This window comes from Chinchilla lanigera, unplaced genomic scaffold, assembly GCF_000276665.1.
Source record: "Chinchilla lanigera isolate Chin_1 unplaced genomic scaffold, ChiLan1.0 scaffold00065, whole genome shotgun sequence".
Lineage (NCBI taxonomy): Eukaryota > Metazoa > Chordata > Mammalia > Rodentia > Chinchillidae > Chinchilla > Chinchilla lanigera.
The window spans coordinates 12,339,727-12,347,192 of NW_004955466.1; the positions used below are offsets into that span (position 1 = coordinate 12,339,727).

The 7,466-nt window shown below is 40.3% G+C and overlaps 1 long non-coding RNA gene across 1 annotated transcript in view; it reads right to left on the bottom strand.

Annotated features, from left to right (window-relative positions):
• Window positions 1-2,476: 2,476 nt before the first annotated feature.
• Window positions 2,477-7,466, bottom strand: part of LOC102006644 — a 22,981-nt gene continuing 17,991 nt past the window's right edge. Inside the window, exon 4 of the long non-coding RNA XR_263319.2 lies at window positions 2,477-2,550. This is a non-coding gene — a long non-coding RNA (uncharacterized LOC102006644). The remainder of the gene's footprint in view (window positions 2,551-7,466) is intronic.

Genomic DNA, 7,466 nt, shown 5'->3' on the forward strand with positions numbered 1-7,466 from the left:
GTGTCACCAACAGTCTGTCAGATTCAACCAATGGTTGGAGGAAGCCCTGTGTTCCCCTGACCTGCATCTCACTCACTAGGAAGGATGACTTGGTAGGGGCTAGAAATATAGAGCATGGTGTCTTAAATCTACTTCTGCTATTGTAGTGCAACAATTGCTAATTATACTTTATTAGGAGTTGAAAAATCTGGAATAAATGTGAAACCAGAAGGAACAGGCATAAACTAGGACTGTCCCAAACAAAGTGAGATGTACAAAGATGCTCTGCTGTTACTCACCAGCACTATAGGATCTAGCCACAAAACTGGACACTTCAAAATTTCTTCACTTTGTGTTCTTATAATGTGGCACCTGATTGAATAAACTCTCCATGCCAGACTATGCGGTTTAATATTTTTTAAGTAAAGGAAGCAAAACTAATATTTAATGGGGATGGAATCCTATATAGGAATTACCAAAGAAAACTTCATATTTAGATTGGAAAATTATGAATTTGTAAAGCAAGTAGGGAGTTTGTTTTATTGTCTGTCAGATTTCCTGTTTCTGGACATAATACTCAACGTCCACAACTTAAAGGAAGAGAGACTTAATTTGGTTCACATTTCACAGGGATTCAGTCCATGGTCAGCTGGTTCCAAGGCAGGAAAGGTATGGAGGAAAGGTGTGGTGGAACAAAGCTGAGTGGTTCATGGAGAACAGCATCAGAGAGGACGGGATGGGGATCAGCTGTAGCCCATAAGGACATGCCCATATGACCCACCTGCACACATCTAGAAACGTGCTCCACCAATCCCCTGGGTGGACCCCAAAGCCAACTGGGTTGACACTTGCACCTTAACCACCACACACTGTGTCTATTCCCATGCTTTCTGGGATACTGTGCCATTATAAATGCTGTTTACTTAAAACAATTAAAAACAGTGACAATATCAAATGCTACTGAGATAATGGAGAAAATGAATATCTGGTAGAACTGATCTGGAAAATATTTTGGCAGTTTCTTGTGAAATTAAACGCATATTTACCATATAACTCATCAATGTACTCATGACCGTTTATCCCAGAGAAATGAAAACTTACATGTAAAAAGAAGTGTACAAATGTTCAGATTAGTTTTATTTGTAATAGTCCCAGGCCAGGACTAACACTAACGGTGTAGCAGTGGTTTACACCTATGGCACATGTGCCGCAGTGGGCTGTGTGTATCATGCAAAGCTCTAAAAGGTTTGTCATCACTAGAGTAATCTGTGCTAGAACCCTACCACAGATATCATGCAGCAAGAAGATAATGGACCACCACACATGCAACAAATTAGGTTGCTCTCAAGGGCATCGTGCTAAGCTTAGAAAGCTAATCTCAAAATGTCACATGCTCCATGAATGATTCCGTTGGTATGGCATTCCCGCAGGGAAGAACTTGTGGATATGTAGAATACACTGATTGCCAGTGGTTGGGGACAAGAGTGAGCACAGCTGTAAAGAAAGAGCACCAGAAAGTTTCTCTCTGCCATCATTTTCAATACTGGGATTGAACCTGGGCAAGCCAGGCAAGCACTCCACCACTGGCTACAAGCCCCACATTTTTTTTTTTTTTTTGGTTTTTCTCCGGTACCGGGAACCGAACTCACGACCTTGCTCTTGCCAGGCAGGCGCTTTTGCCGCTGAGCTAAATCCCCAGCCCCAAGCCCCACATTTTTAATTTTAATTTTGAGACAGTCTCTCATTGCATTGCAAAAGCTGGACTTGAGTGTGTGATCCTCTTGCCTCAACTTCCTGAGTACGTACTGGGACTACAAGTGTGTGCAACTGTGTATGCTGACTGTGGCAGTGGTTATATGAACACCCCCGCCCCCCGCATGCACACAAATGTGTGTATGTAAAAGCCAGTGAAATATGACTGAGGCTTACAGGTTATATCAATGTCATTTTCCTTGTTTTGATATAGCTATGTAAGATTATGATTGGAGAGCACTGCATGAAGGGCACACAGGACTCTGCATTTTTTGGCATCATCCTATGAACCTAAAATAATTTCCACATTAAATGTTCAACAAAAATACCAGTGAGCCTTTTATATTGTATCTTATATTTATGATCTCTAGTTGTCTGGAAAGAAAAAGTAATGATCAAATGATTTCAAAGTTCAATGATTTTTTTGCTTCTATTTCTATTTCCTTTTTGTTTTGTAATATGTATTATCAACATAATAATGATGATAATAATGAGGAAATAAAGGTGGATTACGAATGTCAAGGCTGATTGAGATGCAGCTGAAGGAAAGGGTAAATGCTCAAAAGGTACGGTGCTAGGCACAATTCAGAGCACATGGAAAGAGAGGTTGGAAAACCAACAGCTAGTAACTGGATGTCTTATTTTTAATTTTCATTATTTATTTTGTTTTTTGAGACAGAATCTTGGTATTAGTTCAGGTTGGCCTTGAATGTGTAGAGATCCTCCTGCCTCAGCCTTCCAAGTGCTGGGATTACAAGTGTGTGTATGCCACCATGCCCAGAGAGGATGTCTTCCTAAGCCAGGGCACATCACTGGAATCTGTTAAAAAAAAAAAAAAAAAAGACTGATATCTCCAAGATGAGAGAGAAACCTATGTCAAAACTGTTTAGGCTGGCCTTGAATGACAGTCTCAAAGGCTTCCTAGAGTGTACCTTGGGCCACTAACATACCTGGTTCAGTGACATTGTATCCAAGATCATTGTAGGTAGAATATGGATGTGTATTAGGAAGAGGAGACTGGGGTGAATGAGATGCCACAGTCCTACCCAGCTGAGGTACCCTAATAAAGAAAGGGGCCAAATTCTTAGTCTAAAACAGGGAAATTGTGTCTCTCAGAGCAGAGCTGTGAAAGTTCCAAAAGTGAGTTGAAGGCCTCACTGAGTAAATCACTACCTTATTCCGAATTCCGAAGGGTCAAGTTTAGCTTATAACAGGGAAGGATGGAGACTGGACTTTTGCTGGGCTTCACTAACATGAGAGTGTCCACTAAGGAGTTCTTTCAGCTCAGTGGCACTAATCACGTGGCACTCACGCTTGCCCTACCACCGACAATCGCTCATCTTTTTGGGTGTCCACGTATTCATCCTGTGTACCAAGTGGGGAGTGCGCTTCTCCACAGGCACACTGCCACGCCTGTCTTCCCTCTCACAGTCTTTGTTTCACAGGTAAACAGTATAATCTGAGTAATTTTAACTGAACGGAATGAATCTCAGATGTGCTATCCCACTGACACACAGACGTGTTCCTTCCGCAGTGAGGGCAGCCTGCGCATGTGTCCTCATTCTGTGGCCAAATGGAGAAGAGGTTCTCAGACAGGCAGGGGGAGGGATTTTCTTTGAAAGGGCACTCAGATCTTCAGGTCCCTACTCCTTTCCTTCACAGAATTTTGAGTGGCAATTATAATAACACATTTAATCAATTGTGATGGAGAAGCAGCATGCTGTAAATTGAGAGAATTACAGAACTTGGAATAGTTTCTGATGGTTCTTTGGGACACTTTTATGGTTGAACAGTTATTTCCCAGAAGCATGTCTCTGTGAGCTTACCTATTGGTACCAGATAGACAACCTAGATTCACAAATAGTCTACAGTCAAGCATCTCTAACTGTTGGTCACTGATCTAGTCACATATCTGTATCTTTTGATTCTAACCCTCAACTTTTACAGTGACGGGAAACTGGTGCCACAAATACGGTAGGGACAGAGATATCTCAGAACTTGTCTCATATTGTCATTGCAATGCCCTTTCTCCCAGGCTATCTCTTTATTGAGACACTGCCTTTATAAGCTGCAAGACACCAGAGGGCCAGGGGCCTACTAAGAGCCAGAGAAAGAGGACAATTAAAAGTGATACTGCTTTGAAGCAGTGAGGAATGATTGTATTCATTCATTCAGTAAGTCAATCAGCTCATTCAACAAGTATAGTGGTGCCTCAATTCACAAACTTAATTTGTTCTGTGACTTTGAAAAAGATGGACACATTTGTGTTTGTATGGGAAAGATGGCTACAGTTGTGTTTGCCACCTGATGCAGAGTTTGCAAACAAAAGCAAGATTTTGCCAAATGCTTCTGTTTGAGAACCAAACTGTTTGTAAACAAAAGCATTTGTGAACCAAGGTACCACTGTATTTATTGCTACAGACTGTTTTAGGTACCTAGAATACAGAAATAAATAAAACATCCCAAATCCTTGCCACATTCAAATGATAGTAAAAATGAATACAGCACACTTACTATGTCCCTAGGACTGCTCTCCACATTCTGCATGTATTAATTACTGCATCCTCACAATCCTGTGAGGTAGGTGATGTCAATGATCTCTTGCAGGTAAGTAAACTAATGCATAAGGAACAAAAAATAAGTTATTATGGCTGGGCGTATAGCTCAGCAGAACATGAGCCTAGCATGTGCCAGGCTGTGGATTTAATCCCCAGCACAAAACAAAATGAAATAGTAACTTGCTCAAGTCATGTGACAAGTCAATGACAAATCTAGGCTCTACCTATTTGAATTTGGCTATTCCACCTTAAATATTTGCTCCTAACTACTTGATCATCTGATTCTTAAAAAGAGTAGAGCCATTAGCTCTCTCTACTGGGGTGACAAAGAAGACTTTCTCGTTTTTCAAATGAACTGTGTGGAGCACCAAAAGTTAAAATAATAAAACTGAACAAAATTTTGGTGGAGGAGACAGGGATGTGACAGAAGAATGACAGCGAATTCAGATCATAGTCACCAGAGACAGCAGAAACACAGGTGATAGAAGCCTGTGCCCAAATCCCTCTCCCTGCCCTCCTCAGTCCCACTATACCGTGCCTGTATTTTGCACAAAGCCTCCAGAAAGAGTTGAAGCAGAAGCACAAAAACCTAGAGAATATGTCTAGGTTAGTGCTGATGGAATGTGTGTATTTTGGGGAAGTCTCCTATCCTTTGAGAATTAACAGGTACTGTGGCAGTCTTCCGTGATTGATGGGACAGGGTCTTAGGTATGAAGGAAGGGGCAGGTGAAGGCATATTGCAAACATGCAAAACATCCTTCCATAATTCTTTGTCCTGTCATGACTGCATTATAGAGCTACAGATACTATCAGAAAGAGGGTTTGTAGCTCTTGGACCAATAGTATGTATGCACAAACATCTATTTTGCTGATTTCTAAGGGCTATTGTGGCAGCACTGGGGAAATTGCCTTCTAGTGACATCACTATCTCATTATTTCCTGAGAAAACAGAATAAATACTACCCCTCCTGAAAGAAACTGCCCACGGATTGGGGGTGGGTAATGCAGTTCAGAATGCATGAACGAGGCCCTAGGTTCCATCTCTAGCAGTGGCATCACCACTACCACAACAAAAAAAGCAATGTGTCTAAACTGCCCAGGATCAAAGAGTAGGACTCAGGCTAGGGATGTGGCTCAGTGGTACAACACTTGCCTAGCATGTAAGAGACCCGGCGTTCAAAAGAGTGGCAGTTCCAAGAGGGCGTGAAGTAACATACTTCAAACTCTGAAAGAAAGTAACTGCCAATCTAGATCACTATAAACAGCAAAACTATCCTTCAGAATTGAAGGAGATATACTTTCCAAAATAAGCCCAAACTAAGGAATTCATGACCAGTAAGTCAGCACCACAGAAGATACTTGAAGCAACACTACCTTCAGAAGAGAAAGAATAGAAAGACAAATGTGTATTAGTAACCAAATAAAACATCACAAATATAACAACATGGCAAAAATTTGTATATACAGTGATCCCTCACCTATTGCAGGAGTCACGTTCCAGAGACCCCCACAATAGGTGAAAATCCACAAAGTAGTGGTGTTTACTGTTAGAAGCCTTAGAAGGAGCAGGACATTTGGGTGGCATTGTAGGACTTGAAATAAATTCAAACTTCTATGAAAATTTCACAAAAATACAACACCACAGAGCAACACTGTGTGCAACAACCAGATGTCTATGTGAAGTGGACAAGGAGAGATGCTGAACGTATGGGCACAGTGTGGGACAGCAAACAGAGCAATGCCATCATCACTGAGTCAATCAGTGCCCAGGTTACAGAACACAGTGCTGTGGGTGGTTGCCTTCCATTGCATCAGCCATTCGTGTGCCACATACAATCTCATGTGGGCAAACTTGTGTAAGCAGTAGTGGCATACTGCATTTCCACTGTGTACAGTATGATATTCATCCACTGATGAAATACATACTGTACTTTATTTCAATTCAATATTCTTTTAATGTTTGAATGAATATTTTTAATATTTTATTGTTTTAGATTTTTTAAGCCAAAATAATTAAAATCATGAGTATTATATAAATACCTATATACTGCAAAATCCTGTGATATAGCAAAAACTCCACAATACAGAATTAGATATATTTTTTAAAAAACCCCATGATACAGTGAAGCCACAATAAGTGAACCTCAATAAAGTGAGGGATGACTGTAATTTTCAGGAATAACCTTGAAGTAACTGGCCTTAATTCTCTAATTAAAAGACACAAACTGTCAGATTGGATTAAAAAGGAAGACCCAACTATAGTTGTTTGCAAGAAACACATCTCACCCACAAAGACATACACAGAGTGAAAATAAAAGGATTAAAAACAATATTCTATGTAAATGGACTCTGAAAGTAAGCAGGAGTAACCCTACACAAATCTGACAAAATAGACCTCAATTCAAAATTACAGAAGAGACAAAGAAAGTCACTACATATTGGCAAAGAGAACAATACACCAAGAAGATGTAAGCATTATAAACACCTATGCACAAACACTGTACCCCCAATTTCATAAGAAAATATTACTCAACATAAAGGGAGAGATGAATGCTAATACAGTTATATTGGGTGATGTCAGTACCCCATTTTCAAAAACAAATACAGTAATAGGACATTGTCATAATTTAGATCTCAAACGTCTCTCATGTCTCCTATGTCGGAAAGGGACTGAATCATGGTGTACAATAGATAGATTGCTCTTAGAAGGTGGGGCCAGGTTGGAAATGGGTCACCAGGGTGTGAGTTAAAAAGCATATTCTTGTCCTGACATCTTTGTCTCTGTCTCTGTTTCTTGGCTGCCATGAGATGAGCAGCTGTCTTCCACCAGACCCTCTCACTGTGGCATTTCTCCCTTGAAGCCAATGAAATTTGGACTGAACTCACTGGAAACTGTGAGCCAAATCAGCCCCTCCTTTAAGTCATTGGTGCTGGGTATTTTATACTATCAATGGGAAAATGACTAACATAGCCATCAAGACAAAAAAAAAAAAAGAAAGAAACATCAGAAGTAAATAATACTGTAGATCAAATGGACTTCAGAGATACAGACGTAAGAGAACAGAGCGTCCCATCTGACAACAACAGAATACACACTCTTTTCAGCAGCTCATGGAACTTTCTCCAAATAGGTCATATTTTAGGCTATAAAGTATATCTTACAAATACAAAAAAGTA